The 22,150-nt window shown below is 38.0% G+C and overlaps 1 protein-coding gene across 11 annotated transcripts in view; it reads left to right on the top strand.

Annotated features, from left to right (window-relative positions):
* The window catches only part of PEX5L (peroxisomal biogenesis factor 5 like), a 334,399-nt gene that overhangs the window by 49,641 nt on the left and 262,608 nt on the right, over positions 1-22,150 (top strand). The gene's annotated exons all lie outside the window — the stretch shown is intronic.

Raw genomic sequence — 22,150 nt, 5'->3', positions numbered from 1 at the left:
TGAAGTTTATTTAAACTTTACACATTGCTATAATTCTAAGCACAACATATGTGATTAATTATAATTTTAAATTGATTTCATTGTATTTTCAAAGATCATGACCACCAGAAAAAATTCTGTAATGACTATTAAAAAAATCTCTTGATACAATAGAATGGGAAATTTGGGGAAATCGTTTTATCTACTGAGATTCTGGAGGACAAGGTACTGGCTTAATTCATTTCTGTGTCTCCTGAGTGTTGTGCTGTAATGAGGAGCTGTGATTAGGAACTTGAAAAATAGTTGGAAACAATTACAGGTAGGGAAGATAGGAAGGGACATGCATCTCTTAGTCAAATTTAGGAAGCCAAAGGAAAATGTTATGTATGGGATATGTTCTTATCTACTTTTAATTTGTTTTGATTTTGAGCAAATAACCATTCTGTGTGATTCTTCCATTTCATCTTTAATATTAATATTAGCATATGAATTAGTTCAACTGTTCTACTCAATTTAACAAATTTGAATGCTTTCTTTTTTTAACTTTTAGCAAAATGGTGGAAATAATAACAGAGAACTGGAAGGGTGAGCTGATTTAGATTAATTCAGTTGGCTTCGTGGGTACAGCAGTCTTATTTAAGCTGGGATAAGAAAAAGGCCAATTCTCACCTATTAGTTAACTTTTAATATACATGGAGTGCTTGCTCTGATTGGAAACTACAGTTGGTCCTGGTTGGGCAAATAAAGCAGGTGCAGCCATGGTCCCTGGCTACCTGTCATGGATAGAGCCAGGCAACTTAGTTCTATTCCATGGCCTCTGATGCATAATGATAAGAGGCTATGGAAGCTTCCCGATGGGAGAGACTGACTGTGGGGGAAACAGGGTCTTGTTCTGATGGGCGGGGCCATGCTCAGTAAATCTTTAATCCAATTTTCCTTTGATGTGCAGAGCTGTGTTCCCTCTCTGTTGTTTGACCTGAGGCCAAACTATGGTGGAGGTAATGAGACAATGGTGACCTCCTTCATAAGGTCCCATGCAGGCACAACCACAATCAGTGCCCCTGACCCTACAACAGGGCACCACCAACCCACACCTCCACCAGAGACTCCTGGACACTCACAGGCAAGTCTGGGTCAGTCTCTTGTGGAGTCACTGCTCCTTTCTCCTGGATCTTGGTGCACACAAGGTTTTGTTTGTGCCCTCCAAGAGCCTCTTATCCTTATCCATCAGAGGGCAGACAGAATGAAAAACACAATCACAGAAAACTAATCAAACTGATAACATGGACCACAGCCTTGTCTAACTCAATGAAACTGTGAGCCACACTGTGTAAGGGCCACCCAAGACGGATGGGTCATGGTGGAGAGTTCTGACAACACATGGTCCACAAGACATGGGAATGGCAAACCACTTGAGTATTCTTGCCTTAAGAACCCCATGAACAGTATGATAAGACAAAAAGATAAGACACTGAAAGATGAACTCCCCAGATTGGTAGGTGCTGAATATGCTACTAGAGAAGAGTGGAGAAATAACTCCAGAAAGAATGAAGAGATGGAGCCAAAGGGAAAACAATACCCCATTGTGGATGTGACTGGTGATGGAAGTAAAGTCTGATGCTGTAAAGAACAACATTGCATAGGAACCCGGAATGTCAGGTCCATGAATCAAGGTAAATTGGAAGTGGTCAGACAGGAGATGGCAAGAGTGGACATCGACATTTTAGGAATCAGTCAACTAAAATGGACTGGAATGGGTGAATAACTCAGATAACCATTATACCTAATACTGTAGGCAAGAATCCCTTAGAAGAAATGGAGTAACCCTCATAGTCAACAAAAGAGTCCAAAATGTAGTACTTGGGTGCAATCTCAAAAACAACAGAATGATCTCTGTTCGTTTCCAAGGCAAACCATTCAGTATCACAGTAATCCAAGTCTATGCCCCAACCAGTAGTGCTGAAGAAGCTGAAGTGAACAATTCTATGAAGACCTAAAGACCTTCAAGAACTAACACCCAAAAAAGATGTCCTTTACATTAAGGGGACTGAAATGCAAAAGTAGGAAGTCAAGTGATACCTGGATTAACAGGCAGTTTTGGCCTTGGAGTACAAAATGAAGCAGAGCAAAGCCGAACAAGTTTTTCCAAGAGAACGCACTGGTCATAGCAAACACCCTCTTCCAACAACACAAGAGAAGACTCTACACATGAACATCACCAGATGGTCAATATCAAAATCAGATTGATTATATTCTTTGCAGCCAAAGACGGAGAAGCTGTATACAGTCAGCAAAAACAAGACCCAGAGCTGACTGTGGCTCAGATCATGAACTCCTTATTGCCAAATTCAGACTTAAATTGAATAAAATAGGGAAAACCACTAGGCCATTCATGTAAGACCTAAATCAAATCCCTTACAATTATACAGCAGAAGTGAAAAATAGATTTAAGGGATTAGATCTGATAGACAGAATGCCTGAAGAACTATGGGCAGAGATTCATGACATTGTACAGGAGGCAGTGATCAAGACCATCCCCAAGAAAAAGAAATGAAAAAAAGGCAAAATTGTTGTCTGAGGAGGCCTTACAAATAGCTGAGAAAAGAAGAGAAGCGAAAAGCAAAGGAGAAAAGGAAAGATATACCCATTTGAATGCAGAGTTCCAAAAAATAGCAAGGAGAGAAAAAAGTGTTTCTCGGTGACCAGTGCAAAGAAATAGAGGAAAACAATAGAATGGGAATTACTAGAGATCTCTTCAAGAAAATTCAAGATACCAAGGGAACATTTCAAGCAAAGATGGGTTCAATAAAGGAAAGAAATGGTATGGACCTAACAGAAGCAGAAGATATTAAGAAGAAGTGGCAAGAATACACAGAAGAGCTATACACAAAGGATCTTCATGACCCAGATAACCACAATGGTGTGATCACTCACCTAGAGCCAGACATCCTGGAATGTGAAGTCAAGTGGGCCTTAGGAAGCATCACTACAAACAAAGCTAGTGGAGATGATGGAATTCCAATTGAGTTATTTTAAATTCTAAAAGATGATGCTGTGAAAGTGCTGCACCCAGTATGCCAGCAAATTTGGAAAACTCAGCAGTGGCCACAGGACTGGAAAACATCAGTTTTCATTCCAATCCCAAAGAAAGGCAATGCCAAAGAATGTTAAAACTGCAGCCTAATTACACTCACCTCACATGGTAGCAAAGTAATGCTCAAAATTCTCCAAGCCAGGCTTCAACAGTACATGAACCATAAATTCCAGATGTTCAAGCTAGATTTACGAAAAGCAGAGAAACCAGAGATCAAATTGCCAACATCCGTTGGATCATCAAAAAAGAAAGAGAATTCCAGAAAAACACCTACTTCTGCTTTATGGACTACACCAAAGCCTTTGATAGTGTGGATCACAACAAACTGTGGAAAATTCTTCAAGAGATGGGAATACCAGACCACCTGACCTGCCTCCTGAGAAATCTGTATGCAGGTCAAGAAGTAACAGTTAGAAACGGACATGAAACAACAGACTGGTTCCAAATTGAGAAAGAAGTACATCAGGGCTGTATATTGTCACCCTGATTATTTAACTTATATGCAGAGTACATCATGCGAAATGATGGGCTGGATGAAGCACAAGCTGGAATCAAGATTGCCAGGAGAAATATCAATAACCTCAGATATGCAGATGACACCACCCTTATGACAGAAAGTGAAGATGAACTAAAGAGCCTGTTGATGAAAGTGAAAGAGGAGAGTGAAAAAGTTGGCTTAAAACTCAACATTCAGAAAACTAAGATCATGGCATCTGATCATCCCATCACATCATGGCAAATAGATGGGGAAACAGTGAAAACAGTGAGAGACTTTATTTTGGGGGGCTCCAAAATCACTGCAGATGGTGGCTGCAGACATGGAATTGAAAAACCCTTACTCCTTGGAAGAAAACCTATAACCAACGTAGACATCATATTAAAAAGCAGAGACATTACTGTTTCAACAAAGATCCACCTAGTCAAAGCAATGGTTTTTCCAGTAGTCATGTATGGACATGACAGTTGGACTATAAAGAAAGCTGAGCACCGAAGAATCGATGCTTTTGAACTATGGTGTTGAAGAAGACTCTTGAGAGCCCCTTGGACTGCAAGGAGATCCAACCAGTCCATCCTAAAGGAAATCAGTCCTGAATATTCATTGGAAGGACTGATGCTGAAGGTGAAGCTCCAATACTTCGGCCACTTGATTCGAAGACCTGACTCATTGGAAAAGACCCTGATGCTGGGAAAGATTGAAGGTGGGAGAAGGGGATGACAGAGGATGACATGGTTAGATGGCATCACCGACTCAATGCACATGAGTTTGAGCAAGCTCCAGGAGTTGGTGACGGACAGGAGTGCTGCAGCACTGGAGTGCTGCAGTCCAAGGGATCCCAAAGAGTCATGACTGAGGGACTGTACTGACTGACTGATTCCATGCCCTCAGTCTTACCCTACCACTGGCTTCCTCAAATGCCTGAGCAAAAAAAAAAATGCTAGTGAATTCAGTCAATTCCCAAATCAGTGCCAAAAAAGCATTCCTATTCCAACCTCTGTTTTTTAGGGTGTAATATGTAAATTTGTTGTTTAGAGTTTTATGTTGAAATGGCATTTTATTGCTTTTTCATTGAAAAATCTTCCAAACTAACACAAAGAATATACATTCAAATTTATTTATATATAAACAGTAACTTGCCAAACTGTAGCAATTCTATTTGGTTTGCTGATGTCTATTTTCAAGTTTATTACCTGTGATTTGGCTCCTAGCCTCATTCGTGTTGCCAGTTTTCACTCCCTTCAATGAATTGTATCCCTTATTGCCTGATTAGTTTTCCTGAACAGATGTTTATGCATACACTTAAAGATGATTGAACACCAACATATTCCTTCTTGAGAAGCATGTTTTTATATCCAATTTCAACAACTTCTCCTTGTTGCATCAGAATGGAGACTTAAGTTTGTTGTAGCCTTTTCTTATATTAAGAAATACTGAGTTTGACAGATATGAATGAAGTATACATAGCAGCTTGTGGAAGACCCTAATTCCTCCTCAGCATTTGAATTAATGTTACATTCTATTTGGCTTAGCTTCTTTCCTCAATTAACAATGGTCCTCTTTCCTAACCACTATAAAATTACTAATTAACTATCTTCCTAATAGTTTCAAATAAATAATAGAAACAACAACATTAAACATCATCTAGTATAAACCCTTATTTTGAAAATGGAAAAGCTGAGCTCAAAAGAGTTGAGATAGCCAACCATCTCAGAAAAAAGTGATAAAAAGAAGGCTAGGACTCAGATGTTGAAACACACCAAAGTCCTTCTCTGCCTACTTTCCAAATCCACCATCTGTAGTCAGATTTTTTTTCCCTGTATCCTTAATACTTTGCATCATCCCTGAAACATACTGTAAAAAAAAAAATCCAGTTTTCGTTAAAAGTAGATTTAACAAAGAGGTGAACTTCAAAAGGATCAGCGGTGAAGGCTCACTGCTGGGGCTCTGCTCCAGTTACTTGACAGCAGCACCTGAGTTCTCTGGCTTTTTGCAAAGGGGAGGTTTGGTCAGCCCAGAACTCTTACTGTTGCTTGGTTTTAGGTTCACAGGAAAGTGAACCGGCAAGGGAACGTTCTGATGTATCCATGAACTGCAGCTAAGCCATTCAGGGTCTTCTTAAAATAAAGCTCTGCTGGGTTTTCTCAGTACAGCCTTCTAAAAGTTGACACAGCAAGAATTGCTTCTCACCAGGTTCTATTTTTAAATCCCAGTCCCCAGAAAAATTTTTAACTTCAAGATTGAGGTTCTGAACCACCTTTGGTGAGTCTTGGCATCTTGCTAGAAAGACTACTTAATGGCTACACACCATTAACTCAGAAAAGGAAGAAAGGGAGAAAAAGGAAGGGAAGAAGAGGAGGGAGAGAGGAGGAAATTGAAGAGAAGAAAGAAGGGAGGGAAAGAAGGAAGGATATCAGCTAATAATAGCACTTATATATTTGAGTATTATATGCATCAAGCACTGTTGTAAGCACTTTACATGAATTGTTAAATTTTTTCCCACAACAACTCAAAGAGATAGGTTCTGTTATTATTCTCTGATGAGAAAACTTAGGCATAGAGAAATTAAATAACTTGCTCAAAGTCATGTTTGTCTGCAGTAGAGCTGGCTTTAAACCAAGCAGTCTGACCGGAGAGGCTGACCTCTTACCTCTCCACTATATAGCTTTGAGCTGGATGTTTGTCTGAAGAACCACTAAAGGGCTGTTGACTCTTCTTGATTTTTTTTTTTTTCCTTTTCTATTTAACCTCACATGCATCTTTGCATTATGTCATCCCAACTTTCAATCAAACGGAAATATGCTGGAGGCAAGGGGCTGAGCTGAAAAGAATCCGACCTTTTGGACTGGCCAGAAAAATATTAGGTTCTAATTCTGCCCCACTACTTACTTAGTGGTTGTGTGACCTTGGACATGACCATGAAGAAAAATCTTAAAATTTTAGGACATTCCATTTCCTCATTTGAAAACTAAGAAAAATACAAACTCATGGTGTAATACTGAGAGAATTAAATGAGATAACATATGTAAAGTCTTCATTCTTGTGCCTAGCAAACCATCCTACCGAAGGTACATTTACTATAACAAATTAAAAATTTTAGTGGGTCATTCTCATTATTGTTTCTATATCTATACAGGAAAGAATATATATATGAGATTGTTCTTATGAGTAATAGCTGTTATTATCTTTATTATCTTACTATGTATAAATATGTGTATGTCCATGTTGGGATCAATGTGCAAAGGCAGCTGAATTAATACCATTAACAATCCTCTGCTGACGAACTACTTCCTCCAGAAATTCTTACCTCCCTGAACTGCCAGGATCTGGCTCATCTACTTCCACATCCAGCCAAATCTAACCAGCACTACCTCTGACCATCATATAGTTGAAAGGCTCTGTAGGAGCCTCTTGGAAGGCTGACTCATCCTAAAGCCACTCTTATCTTGGATAGAGGCTCCAGGTGTGAAGCCAAGAGAATCAAAACAAGGAAAAAAAAAAAAGAATATAGGGTTTAAAGGGTTAGGAAGCCTTACCTGGACTCTCAAGCTTTTTCTGTGGCTCCAGCAGCCTGAGGTGGGGTCAGGGGAGAAGCCCTCAAAGTGGTAATGTTCAGCAGTCACTCAAAGCTGGTTTGGACCAGGCCTGGCAAGCGGAGGAGTGATGTATTGACCCATCTAGTCACCTTTAAATCTGAACACAGAGTTGAGGTGTAGGTCACCAGTATATATAGAATGACCTCTGGCTTCCAGCCTGGAAGAGACTGCATTTCTGTTGTTGCTGTTCAGGCTTGCATTTATTCTGAAGCTTTTTCATATGTTCATCTATTTCTGTCAAATTGACTAAGCCATTTCATATTTGATCTAAGAGCTGTGTAAAACAGAAGCTACTCTGGCCTTGTGCACGGTTACACTGTTATGCTAAGTAGAAAAAATAATAATAAACAAGATGTAATGTATACTAAGCACTATTCCACATAATTCAGCATTTATTATTTCCCACAATCCTTATATATAGGTAGAGGAAATGGGCTGATAAGATGTCAGGATCCTTGCTCAAATTCAAAAGATATGGCAATACCCAGCCCTTATTTCTACTATACAAGAGCTGAAATGCTAGCCTATGCTGATGATAACCAAAAAGATTTTTTTCAGCCAAAGATGAAAAAAAGCAAAAAACAAAAGGTCAGTAGACCTGAATCTGATTCTGTGTTCTAACACTTTCTAGACAAAGAGCTTTTTCTCTCTTAGAATTCATTTCCTCAGCTTTTAATATAAATAAGGAGAGTAATACCTACCTTCATGAAATTACCTGGATAAAGTATGATATAACCCATGTAGAAGTATTTGTAAACTCTAAAGCAATAATCATTAGATATAATTCAGATATATAGTAAGTAACATACAATGCAATTTATCTTAAGACTTTTTGGATTATTTTTACATAGTCTATTATGGAATTTTCTACCAGAGTCTAAAAGTGATAAATTGACTTAGTTTATCATTAAAGAGAAGGGGAAAATACCTAATTTTCCAAGGGCAGGTTGTTCTACCACCACAGAATAAGTTTACATTCTTTCTTTTACATATTATAAAAGTGGTTTCTAGACTTTCATCTCAATGTCCCTCTGTACTTTTAAAAAATATTAAAGACTCTAAAGACTTTTTGTTTATATGGATTATATCTATTGACTTTTACTGTATTAACAAAGAAGACTATGAAAAATTTTAGCTATATACTTATTAAATTCATTGGAAAATAGGAATAAAACACTCAACACCAATAACATTATTAAAACTCTATTTCCAAAAAATAGAAATTTTGGTGAGAGGCATGGCATTGTTTTATATTTTTACAATTTTCATTAATATAAGAATTAATGGAGGAAAATTGAATTCTCATATCTGCTTCTGCATTCGAACTGTTGCAACTGAGGGAGGTTGAAATATACAAAGATAAATTTGTCTTCACACAACTATACAGCTGGGAAAGGAAGAAGTGTTTTGATAGTCATTTTACATAATTATGGATAGTCTTTGATGCTACAGTATCAAAACTTGGCATGTTACTTCTTAAAGTTTAGTAACAATGTGGTATTTTTAAGTGAGATCAATAAGCTGTGTGTACTTTTTATATTAAAATCCATGATTTTTCCTACACCTTGAGTGGGTCTTTAACTCTTGCAGTTTTGATAACATGCCATGCATCTGTCACTTGGAAAATGTTACTTTACTGAGTTGTTTTTATCTTCCAAATGTTGCCATACTTCATTATATAATATCAAAAAAATACTTTATTAATATCACTGAGCACATCAGGAACATCTAGCTATTTATTTAGAACTTATCAAGCTCACAGTGGCAGATACAAGTTTCCAATTGTATTGGAAATTCTACCTTTCATTAAATTCTACCTTTCATTAAAACCTTGAATTTTGGCAACAAAAATTGGTTGCTCTCTTTGAAAGACTCTCCTCATATATTTGGGGGGAAAATGCAAGATTCCCAAATTTCAGTAATCATAGCTTGTCTGTCATTTTTTTTTTTCAAGTAAAATGCATTTCATGTACTTTAAAGTGGTCATGTTCAGTTCCCAACAAGTCAATTTGGTGCTACCACCTTGATTCTTCAGTTCAGTTCAGTTGCTCAGTCATATCCGACTCTTTGAGACCCCATGAACCGCAGAATGCTAGGCCTCCCTGTCCATCACCAACTCCTGGAGTCCACCCAAATCCATGTCCATTGAGTCGGTGATGCCATCCATCCATCTCATCCTCTGTCGTCCCCTTCTCCTCCTGCCCTCAATCTTTCCCAGCATCAGGGTCTTTTCAAATGAGTCAGCTCTTTGCATCAGGTGGCCAAAGTATTGGAGTTTCAGCTTCAACATCAGTCCTTCCAATGAACACCCAGGGCTGATCTCTTTTAGAATGGACTGGTTGGATCTCCTTGCAGTCCAAGAGACTCTCCAGAGTCTTCTCCAACTCCACTCTTCAAAAGCATCAATTCTTCAGCTCTCAGCTTTCTTTATAGTCCAACTCTCACATCCATACATGACTACTGGAAAAACCATAGCCTTGACTAGACGGACCTTTGTTGGCAAAGTAATGTCTCTGCTTTTTAATATGATGTCTAGGTTGGTCATAACTTTTCTTCCAAGGAGTAAGCATCTTTTAATTTCATGGCTGCAATCACCATCTGCAGTGATTTTTGAGCCCAGAAAAATAAAGTCAGTTTCCACTGTTTCCCCATATATTTGCCATGAAGTGATGGTACCAGATGCCATGATCTTAGTTTTCTGAATGTTGAGCTTTAAGCCAACTTTCTCACTCTCCTCTATCACTTTCATCAAGAGGTTCTTTAGTTCTTCACTTTCTACCATAAGGGTGGTATCGTCTGCATATTTGAGGTTATTGATATTTCTCCCAGCAATCTTGATTCCAGCTTGTGCTTCATCCAGCCCAGTGTTTCTCATGATGTACTCTGCATATAAGTTAAATAAGCAGGGTGGTGATATACAGCCTTGACATATTCCTTTTCCTGTTTGGAACCAGTCTGCTGTTCCATGTCCAATTCTAACTGTTGCTTCCTAACCTGCATACAGGTTTCTCAAGAGATAGGTCAGATGGTCTGGTATTCCCATCTCTTTCAGAATTTTCCACAGTTTATTGTGATGCACACAAAGGCTTTGGCATAGTCAATCAAGCAGAAATAGATGTTTTCCTGGAACTCTCTTGCTTTATCGATAATCCAGCAGATGTTGGCAATTTGATCTCTGGTTCCTCTGCCTTTTCTAAATCCAGATTGAACATCTGGAATTTCATGGTTCACATATTGCTGAAGCCTGGCTTGGAGAATTTTGAGCATGACTTTACTAGCGTGTGAGATGAGTGCAATTGTGAGGTAGTTTGAGCATTCTTTGGCATTGCCTTTCTTTGGGATTAGAATGAAAACTGACCTTTTCCAGTCCTGTGGCCACTGCTGAGTTTTCCAAATTTGCTGGCATATTGAGCACAGCACTTTCATAGCATCATCTTTCAGGATTTGAAATAGCTCAACTGGAATTCTATCACCTCCACTGGCTTTGTTCATAGTGATGCTTCCTAAGGCCCACTTGACTTCACATTCCAGGATGTCTGGCTCTAGGTGAGTGATCACACCATCATGATTATCTGGGTCATGAAGATCTTTTTTGTACAGTTCTTCTGTGTATTCTTGCCACCTCTTCATAATATCTTCTGCTTCTGTTAGGTCCAAAGCATTTCTGTCCTTTATTGAACCCATCTTTGCTTGAAATGTTCCCTTGGTATCTCTAGTTTTCTTGAAGAGATCTCCAATCTTTCCCATTCTATTTTTTCCCAATTTCTTTGCATTGATCGCTGAGGAAGGCTTTCTTATCTCTCCTTGCTATTCTTTGGAACTCTGCATTCAAATGGGTATATCTTTCCTTTTCTCCTTTGCTTTTCGCTTCTCTTCTTTTCACAGCTATTTGTAAGGCCTCCTCAGACAGCCATTTTGCTTTTTTGCATTTCTTTTTCTTGTGGATGGTCTTGATTCCTGTCTCCTATACAGTGTCATGAACCTCCATCCATAGTTCATCAGGCACTCTATCAGATCTAGTCCTTTAAATCTATTTCTCACTTCCACTGTATAGTCATAAGGGATATGATTTAGGTCACATATGAGTGGTCTAGTGGTTTTCTCCACTTTCTCAATTTCAGTCTGAATTTGGCAATGAGTTCATGATCTGAACCACAGTCAGCTCCTGGTCTTGTTTTTGCTGACTGTATAGAGCTTCTCCATCTTTGGCTGCAAAGAATATAATCAATCTGATTTCAGTGTTGACCATCTGGTGATGTCCATGTGTAGAGTCTTCTCTTATGTTGTTGGAAGAGGGTGTTTGCTATGACCAGTGCGTTCTCTTGGCAAAAATCTATTAGTCTTTGCCCTGCTTCTTACTAAGGTGCCAACAGCTTTACCCACTGTTGCCCTTGCACAATCAATTCAAATGTCAACACAGCAAAAAAGGTAAATAATGTTTTAGTACTTTTATGAGAAATAGTTTTAACTTCACAGATCACCTGAAAGAATCTCAGAAACCACAAGGGTTCTGTGGACAACATTCAAAAGTTAACGTTGTCTCTTAAGTGTTAAAGGCATTCTTCAGTCTGATGATTTTCTGGGTTTCTTAAACTGTCTTAACAAAACTCTTAGTGTAAGGTGGATTTCGACATGTAAGGTAGATATGAATGTGTGTTAACATGAAAAGATATTCACAATGTGTTGTTGAGTATAAAGTGTAGTTTAATATTTATACAACCACATTTGTATCATAAAAGTGTATATGTATGATATATTTATACACAGATACATATATGTGTATCTGTGTACAAATATTTGGGGATTTGACATCAATAAGAGAAAGTAAGAGGAGTTAGGAGTAATGGGAGTTATTAATCTTTTCCTCTTGCTATAAAGCATAAGGATTTCATTAAATGTTTACTAAGTATCAACAATGTGACAGGCATACTTCTGCACTTTTAAAAAAAAGTTTTAGTGTTTCCTATAAGGAGAAACTTCTGCTTTTATAATTTTAAAAAGCTTTTTCCATTTGGGGCACATTTGTCCGTGACAATTTAGCTGTTCCTTACAGGAGCCTCGCTTCATCTCTCTTTAAAACCCCCACACTCGCCTACCCAGAACAATTTTGCAAGAGTGCAGAGTTTTTTTGGTTTGGGTTGTTTTTTTTTTTTTTTTTTTGAGTGCAGTGCAGAGTTTTTTAAAAGTCTCTTTATTAAAGTCTACATCTACTTCCAAAGATGGATTTAAATTAATTGAGCTACAGTCAGTTTTCTGTCTCTTAGCACTATGTTATCAATATATTACTAGTATTCACTTGGGGTATTAATCAGAGATTGCAAAACGAGTCTTCAGTGCTTCCTTCCAGTGCTCTCAAGTTGATATGAACTTCGTACTCTTCATCACTGAAATTTATCTGCTCTGTATTGTTCAAGAAGTCTTTCTTATTGTCTTCATAATTTTGTGATGACCTCTGTAATACAAACATCTAGACTTGGAGTTTCATTCCTAAAAATGATAGAAAGGAAAAATGCAAATGTGAGAACTGAGGGAAGAAGCCCATCAGTAGTTATGTGTACTCACTGGGATGTTGTGGCCTTGTAGAAAGAACGCTGTTCTGTAGCTCTGAAGCTTGCCTATATGTAGCTGAATATCCTTCAGTAGTTTTAATGTAACAAATTATTTTAAAATATTAATAACAAAAGAGTATCTAATTAAGTAGCAAAAATCCCCAAAGAAACGTTGAGCAAGAAGATAAATATTGTGGTTGATTCTGCCTTACTCTAGCTTTCCCCCATTATAAAGTTTTTCCCTTGGACAAGTTAAAAACAAGTGAAATGCAATGAAAGCAATGAGTAAATACATTTCTTTTTAATATTTTATACTCCCTGATCAGTTCAACTCTTAGGTTTGCATAAAGAATTCTTGTTATTGATGTCCAAAAAAATCACAATAAATCTTTTCAGATGTTCTGCAGTACTGAACAATTGCACATTGTATTTTTAAAAAACAGACTCCCTTTGTTTTGTCAAATAGCAAGAAACAAGAAAAGTTTAGATGTTGCTTTAGACTTTACAGAGTGCAAAAATATCCTTTATTAAATGCAAAATGTTTTTCTATATTATTCAAATATTCTCTCTCTCTGGCTATCTCTCTCAAAAATATGAAAAAAATGAAACATTGTATTTTTCCTAAAATAATTTTACGTGTTACCAAAATAAGTGAGTGCCTGGCATGTATTTTTTATAGATCTAGTCACTGCTAATTTAATTCCTGACTAGAGAAAATACAGATGCTTTTATCACTTATAGTAGCCAGTATTGAAAAAATAATCTTATGATACACAAAGTGATGAATTAATAAGCATGTCATAATAGAATTGGTGTGTGTCAGTTCTCAACTGACCATACACCAATTATAACAGGCTCCATGGCCGGCACACCCTGACCACTTTAGTGGCACCTACCTGCTCTCCTTCCCTCCATTCTTCTTTCCCACACTTAAGCCAGAGCAGCCTTCCTAAACCACAGATTTTATAACGTGCTTACTCTCCTGCTTCAAGCCCTCCATGGCTCCACATTGCCCTTAACATAATGACAGGATTTTCAAGACTCCACCTGCCTCTGAAGCCTCATCTGAGTTCATCCTCCCAAAATCCAATACCATCCTCATTTCTGATACTAGGAGACCCTGCTACCTCCTATCTTTGGTCTTCTCTCTTTATCACTCTTTGCAGGCCAGCTCCCCAAGCCCACATGCAGACAGACCCTGTCCTCCACCTGGATGACTTGCCCTCATCATTCAGATCCCAGTATCTCCTCCAGGCCTCCTGTGACCTTGACACAGAGCCAAGTCCCATGGTCTCCTTCATATCTCCAGATTCCTCTGTCACAGGTTCTTCACTTGTTTATAATTAAAGGGAAGTTTAGTTACTTCCCTTTTCCAGTAGGTATCAAGCTTTCTGAGCAGGGTACCACACCCCCCTTGTGGGCTCTAGAGCCCCAGATTTCAGCACATTCATACTAGATGAATCAGATCAGATCAGATCAGTCGCTCAGTCATGTCCGACTCTTTGCGACCCCATGAATCGCAGCACGCCAGGCCTCCCTGTCCATCACCAACTCCCGGAGTTCACTCAGACTCACGTCCATCGAGTCAGCGATGCCATCCAGCCATCTCATCCTCTGTCATCCCCTTCTCCTCCTGCCCCCAATCCCTCCCAGCATCAGAGTCTTTTCCAATGAGTCAACTCTTCGCATGAGGTGGCCAAAGTACTGGAGTTTCAGCTTTAGCATCATTCCTTCCAAAGAAATCCCAGGGCTGATCTCCTTCAGAATGCAAGGAGCCAACTCATTGGAAAAGACCCTGATGCTGGGAAAGATTGAGGGCAGGAGAAGAAGGGGGCAACAGAGGATGAGGTGGTTGGATGGTATCATAAACTCAATGGACATGAGTTTGAACAAACTCTGGGAGATAGTGAAGGACAGGGAAGCCTGGTGTGTTGCCATCCATGGGGTTGCAAAGAGTTGGACATGACTGGGCGACTGAACAACAACAATACTAAATGATCAAAAATACTTAAGAGGATGAGTAACACAGCCCTGACCTCAAGCAGCTTACAGTATATTTGGTAGACTAAAAATATGGCAAAATCTGTTCCATTATTACCTTATATTTATATGATACCCAAGTCTCTTTTATGGAAAAAAATATAGATATATTGAATTTATAGAATATATTTAAAATAAAATTTTAGTAATATATTTTTACTGTAAAGTATAACATATATGAAATGTTTAAAGTAGTACAAGAATAAAATGAAAACACTGCATTCTTACGCCAAGGGAAAATAAAATTACCATATTTGAGAAGCTCCTTCTTATCCCTTACTCATCATCAAACAAGGGAGGTTTTTTAGCTGTTCATTTTTTGAAGATTATTGCTTATCAATCAATTAAGTCATAAGGAATTTCCTGTAAAAATCAGCAAAATACCAGAAATGCCACATGTATTCATATACATTTGTGCTTATTTTTTCCAGCAATGGATGTTGTGTTTGCTGAAAATGTCAGGAGTGATCCACTACATATTACTATTTCTGTGATTACTGTCATGTAACTGTATTGACTGAATCTACCACCCCTAGTGATAAAAGGGTGATCTTGCATTAACATGAAGCAACCCTTGTCCTAAATGAATACAATTTTGTCTGAACAAACTCATCAAGTACTTGAACACCTAACATTGTCATACACTCTACCTTGTATTTTCTCAAATTAAAAATAAAAAATGCCTCATGACTCAAATCTATAGTTTCCAGCCATCAAACTCCTTTTTACTTGAGCCCAGGAATCACAGGATATTTGCTCTCAGGTGATTGGTGACAATACTTTATATAAATAAAGCTATTTAAACTTTGCCTTTCGTTATAAGCCACTTTATTTTGCCCTCGTTATGAAGCAAGGTATTAATTGATGTTCATCAAAAAATAGTGTGTTTGATTGGCTACATATCCTCTGAACTCTGCTGTTTTAATCTTGTATCCAATGTCACATGTCCAGTGAATAAATGAGCTGTCTGTTGCCCAGATGTTTCTTGCCCCTGTACATCCTGTGGCTTAGGAGAGCTCCCTCAATAAGTAGTTGCCTGGAAGCTCCATGACAAAGACACCCAGACCTGCCCACCATTTAGGGATTTCCATGTCTTACCTAAAATGTTGTCATCAATGAATTCATAAGCCATTGCAGAAATGAGATGAATGAAAGAAGCCATCAGGACACTGATGGATAAATAACAAGAACTATGGTGTCGGGTTAGAATTCCTGAGGTTATCAAGGCCACAGAGGAGAGCCCAGAGATGAAAGTAATGGGCTGTACCGCCAGGCAATGTCACTCTCAAGAATAGGGAAGAGTTATTCTAAGATGTCATGACTATGTGTAGATCCAGATGAAAGGGGAAAAAAAAAAAAAAACCACCTCATGTTATTTTAGCCATAATAAAAAAACTGGTTATCAATGAGTCACATAAATACAGCTTAATGGTAAACAGCCTTCTGCACAGATCTGGTGACTGAGGCACAGACTTCAGGTTGACTCTTGTCAGAAACAAATTTTTCTTGAGCAATGTCAAAGCATCAAAGCAATGTGTGAGTTTAGAGATGGTATGAAAATAGAGACATTATTATATTTACTTGGCAAACAGAGTGCTTACAGAAGCAGCTAGCTTTTCTTTCCTTTTTATTAAAGTACAATGATTGCTGTTTTCTTTCACAAGGACATAAAATCATCATGTCCAGCCCAGTTGTTGTAAAGGAATCAGCAGCAGGTGTGTGGTGCCAGGTGCTCCAACTGCCCATGAAAAGGCAAAGGAGCCACTGGAGAGGCCAGTGACAAGCACACCTGTGTTTGAGATGGGAGTAACACACGCCTAGACCCCCATCTGGTAGGGCCAATGCCTATAGCAATATGAAGTCATGTCAATAGGGATCAGAAGCAGGGCATAGGTGAATAGTTTTAGTTTTAGATTATTTCTTATTTTTCTCAAGTATGGAGTACATAAGTTACCCTTTTATTAGTTTTTTTTTTGGGGGGGGATGAGACTTTTTATGTGATAGAAGTATTTATTTCCATTTGAGGATCCAAAATGATGATGTTGGTTCTCTCAGGCCCCTTACCTGTCTTACATCAACAAGCACTCCCTGCTGTTTGAGTGATGACAGATAAAATTGCCAAATGGGAGTGGTTTTAGTTTGATCTTGCCTTGGAAACAGCACCAGTGCCACATAATGCTGAGAAATCTAGTAGACTGAAATATATGTATGTATTATTATTGTCTTTAGCAGGCAGGAAACGAGTTTTATGGCTTTGTCATTGCATGCTATACCACTGCATTTACAGCTTCAAGAGCCTAGTCTAGAGAAAATATGGAAATGATTTTTATAGAGACAAGAGCCTTTCAGATGAAAGAACTGGACTCAAAATTTTCCATTAAGACGGACATCATTTTTCGTTTTTTTGGTTTCTCTTTTTGAATGTGATTTTCTTTGGTTTTGGAAGGGAGGGAGGGTTAAGAGGAGTGTCTTTATTGTCCTCAAAGTAATGTGGAACACTGCTGAATCCGACATGACTGAAATTTTCAAGTTTAGTTTTTGTTTATGCCTACTTATTCTCATTAAACCACCCTAGTACTGGACTGTTCCCAGGAGCATATGTAACTCCTCTGAGAAATCATTAGCCGTCCTAGCCCTGCCTGAGTCTTCCTACTTTTGTTGGATGTACCAGAGGTAAATACTTAACACACAGTCCAGAGTAAAGTAAAGATATTTGCAGGGTATGATCAAAGGGTATGAAATTGAGGACATGATGATTAATATCAACTGGAACTGCCTATCACACCCTGGATTTGTTTCAAAATATTGAGTTGTTTGATCACTTGCTTTTGACTGAGAACTGTAAAAATCCCAGCACTTTGATCAGAAATCCTCTTCCCTAATCCTAGTAATATGTCCTGTCACTAGCACATAATGCTAGAAATGTAGTTCACTGATTTGCTTTTCAAATGAAAGTAATGATTTGCTGTAGGGTAACAAATCCTAAACTTTTAGTGTTCTTATTTTGGAAGCTTACTAAACCAATGATTTTGCTTTTCTGAGGTTTAAAATTAAATAAACCTTGGAGGAAAGAATCTGTAAAAATGTGATTATATGTACTACATGTACTATACTTTCCCAATTAGACTTAGCCTTAAAATCAGCAGACAGATGAACAGATATCCAAAAACAAGTATAATAAAATGTAGTGGTGAAATCTAGCTAGTAAGTATATAGATGCTCACCATAAAATTCTTTTGACTTTGCTGTATGTTTGATTTTTTAATAAAATTTGATAAAATATTGGAAAAGATATGTAAGAAGGTGTATGTCTAATACTGAACTTGTGTTTTGGAGAAAATGGCATTGTACAATGACATATGATTGAGTGATCTTAATGAATATTTCTGTTGAATTCTCTTACAACCTAGGGTTGAATTCTCATCTTTGAAAAACTTGGAAAATATAAAAATAATTTTAAGAAGCTTTAACACTCTTCAGGTTATTCTTTTATAGACCAAAAGCCACTCTAAAGATAGAAAAGGCAGCATTAAGGAGGGACCTCAAAGCCAACGGTGAAAATTATATTGTGTATCACTGCCATTTTATTGTTCAGCTAGTAAGTAACTGGCGGAGAAGGCAGTGGCACCCCACTCCAGTACTCTTGCCTGGAAAATCCCATGGACGGAGGAGCCTGGTGGGCTACAGTCCATGGGGTCGCTAAGAGTCGGACATGACTGAGCGACTTCACTTTCACTTTTCACTTTCATGCATTGGAGAAGGAAATAGCAACCCACTCCAGTGTTCTTGCCTTGAGAATCCCAGGGACAGGGGAGCCTGGTGGGCTGCCATCTATGGGGTTGCACCGGGTCGGACACAACTGAAGCGACTGAGCAGCAGCAGCAGTAAGTAACTGGAGTACCTATTTTCCCAAATAGACTTAGCCTAAAATCAAAAAATTACTAAATATCTGGCCATATGCTTATGGTTTAAAACATGGTTTAAAATGCATCAACATATTTGTTGTGCTTACATTTCTTTTTTCACTCAGCAATATACCTTTAGAACTGAGTTTGATTACCATATGTTATGTTTGCTCACGCCTGGCCCAAAACTAAAAAATTGCACCCTGTGGCTCTTTTTTTGCCATAACATCACAGTTGGTGGGGGAAGAACACAACTGTGAATGTCTTTTTTTTTTTTTTAAGAAAAAAATAGTTTTTGAAAAATGCCAAGTGTAAGCCCTTCTGTAAATGATTCTCTGTAATGATGACATTTTCTCTTCAGAAGGTTTATTTCCTCCATATGAAAGAAAAATAAAAGATCTACAAATTGTCTTTTTAATTGGTAAGGTGGTGACTTTCTATTTAAAAGGTCTGTCTCAGCTTATGTCCTAAATGGAGAAACTCTCAAGCTTTTAGTCCAAGTCTTTGGGGCGAAGTTCCTTCTCCCTCATTCTCTGTTTTTTCCATTCGTTATTTCTTTGTATCCACAGCAGCAGTGTTGGTAGGTGTGCTAACACTGGATCTTTTTTTTTTAAACGAAAAGACATGGGGCCAAAATGATATCCAAAAAAACTGTCATAAGGTGAAGTGAAAAGGAAAGGGGCATATTAAATGCAATAAACAAAACAATCCACTTCACCATCCATCCCACCACACTTGCCACAAGGGACAGAAGTAATAACTGTAGCATGAATCTCTACATTTTAAAAAACTAGCATTTATTCTTCCAGAAATGTAGTAAAGGAAAGGTAAAGCCCCAACCTGGTCGCTTTTCTGCAATGTAGACTTTATTTATTTATTTATTTATTTGGTGTGGTTTTTTATTGCAATATTTTATCAGATAAGTAGGTAAGATTTCATGACAGGGATGGACAGCATTTTACCACTTAAGCCCAGGGACAGTCAGAGAAAACCGTGCAAGCCAATGGTGCCTGGATCCCCAGCCTCCCCTTTGGGAAGTGTTTTTCTTTTTTTTTTATTTTATTTTATTTTATTTTATTATTTTTTTAATTTAATTTTATTTTTTAACTTTACAATATTGTATTGGTTTTGCCATATATCAAAATGAATCCGCCACAGGTATACATGTGTTCCCCATCCTGAACCCTCCTCCCTCCTCCCTCCCCCATACCATCCCTCTGGGTCGTCCCAGTACACCAGCCCCAAGCATCCAGTATCGTGCATCGAACCTGCAATGTAGACTTTAAATGAGTCTTTTCTATGGCAATTTTATGGATCTCTCAAGTAATCACATTTTTTGTTTTCTTTTTTATTATTGTTATAAAAGAAAATCATTCTTATTTCAAGAAGAACTCCCAAGTATAAAGAGAAAACACAGATCATGTGTAATTCTGTCACCCAGAGAGCAAGACTCTTAATATTTGAAATATATGTCTAGATTTTTCTTCTGTAAATATATATCACATAATTATAATTTTAAAGAAACAGGCACTTTTTTTCCTCTCCAAAAGCACTTTGTTCTTCCTTTCATGCTTCATGAGTTATTCCCCTTCACCCTCTGGAATCTACATTTTCATTCTCATTACTGCTGTTTCTTGAACTATGAACATACTCAATAGCTTTACACAAGGGAAGGAGGGAAAACTGTAACTTTCCCAGTATTCTTGCCCTGTATTTTTTGTCTTTGCACTAGCATTCTTGCTCTCTCTATTTCTCTCTCTTTCTCTCTTTAAAGCTATAACTTAAGGACATAAGATCTACCACCTTAACAAATATGTCCCTCTTTCCCTTTTCATTCGAGCTTGCTAAGAGAAAATAACTCCCCTCTCACCGTTACCACCAATGTATTCATTAATTTACTTTAATCTTGGTTCCATCATCACTAATTCTTCTTTTCCTAACAGCCTTGATGACTTCCAAAATGCCAAATACAGTGAAAGTATGCAGTTTGCCTCCTTCTTTAACCTTCCATCAGCATTTGACACCATCTACAACTCTATGTCCTTTGACTGCATTGAGTTTCTCCTCCTACACCTATGCCCACTCCTGTTCCACTTCCCTTCATTGGGTTCTTCTCTTTGGCCCATTCTTTAAATGTAACGATTCTCCAGGATGCCAGCCTTAGTCCTCATCTCTTCCGTCTCCACATTTTCCTTTTTAATGAGCTCGACCTCTCTGACAACTTTAATTATCTCTATCAATCCATATGTCTTGTCCTTATCTCTCTTCTAAAAATATAGACCCATATATCCAACTGGACAACTGGATCTTTCCACTTGGATGAACTTTCCAAAGGCATTACAAACTCAGCAAGTATCTTCTTAGCACAGCATCTCCTTTCCCAATCCTCCCCTCTCTCATTGATCCTCTTTTCAGCTGCTGGCAATACCATTTAATAGCTATAATAATGTAAATAACAGCAAAGATATTTCTGAAAATACATGATCATGATACAGACCTGATCACTGAAAGAAGTAATATTTGCATTTATTTTGACATCTATAGTCAATCATATATTGCGTTTGGGACTAATTAATGCAATTATAGGATTTCCCTTGTAGTTCAGTTGGTAAAGAATCTGCCTTCAATGCAGGATACCCGGGTTCAATTCCTGGATTGGGAAGATCCTCTCGAGAAGGAAACAGCAACCCCCTCCAGTATTCTTGCCTGGAGAATCCCATGGACAGAGGATCCTGGCAGGCTACAGTCTATGGGGCTGCAAGAGTTGGACACTGCTTAGTGACTAAACCACCTCATACAATTAACTCTAAAAAAGGACTGCTATAGAATTTAATAATTAAGAGTCCATTGGTGACTGTCAAGAACGCAATTACAGTAAATTGCACCCTGATTGTGATTGGCTTAGAAGTGAAGAGAAAGGAAGGTGGCATCACTGACTCAATGGACATGAGTTTGAGTAAACTCCGGGAGTTGGTGATGGACAGGGAGGCCTGGTGTGCTGCAGTCCATAGGATCACAGAGTCGGACACTACTGAGCGACTGAACTAAACTGATGGCTAGTGAGCACAGACCACTCTTTCAAGTTTGATGATAAAGAGATAAGAGAGATTGAATGAATGCCTTTAGGGGAAAAGCAGAAGGAAGTCATCTTTTAGGACAGGAGAAAAGTGAGCAATTTTGTAGGCTGCAGGAAGGAAGGTGGTAGAGAAGAAGGGATTGAAGATAGGAAAAATAAGATAGGAATTGAATACTGACAACCACGAAGAAAAGAGTAGGATGGTCTTTGTTTCTTTTGTGTATATTATATATTTTTCATTAACATTTGCTTTAGTAAATATCAGGTCTACTGTTTATCACATTGAATAGTATTGAATAAGAAACAGTAATAAAATTTTTTGAAATATTTATATGCAAACCTTTATACTTGTTTTCATATCTATAGTTAGGCAAAAATTATAATTGAAGCTAGTTGGCACAATTAATTAAATCAT

The sequence above is a fragment of the Bos grunniens genome, chromosome 1 (genome assembly GCF_055505025.1).
Source record: "Bos grunniens cultivar Pamir isolate PY7600 chromosome 1, Bosgru_T2T1.0, whole genome shotgun sequence".
Taxonomy (NCBI): Eukaryota; Metazoa; Chordata; class Mammalia; order Artiodactyla; family Bovidae; genus Bos; species Bos grunniens.
Note: the sequence above shows the minus strand (reverse complement) of the source record. Positions and strands in the feature narration are given on the sequence as shown.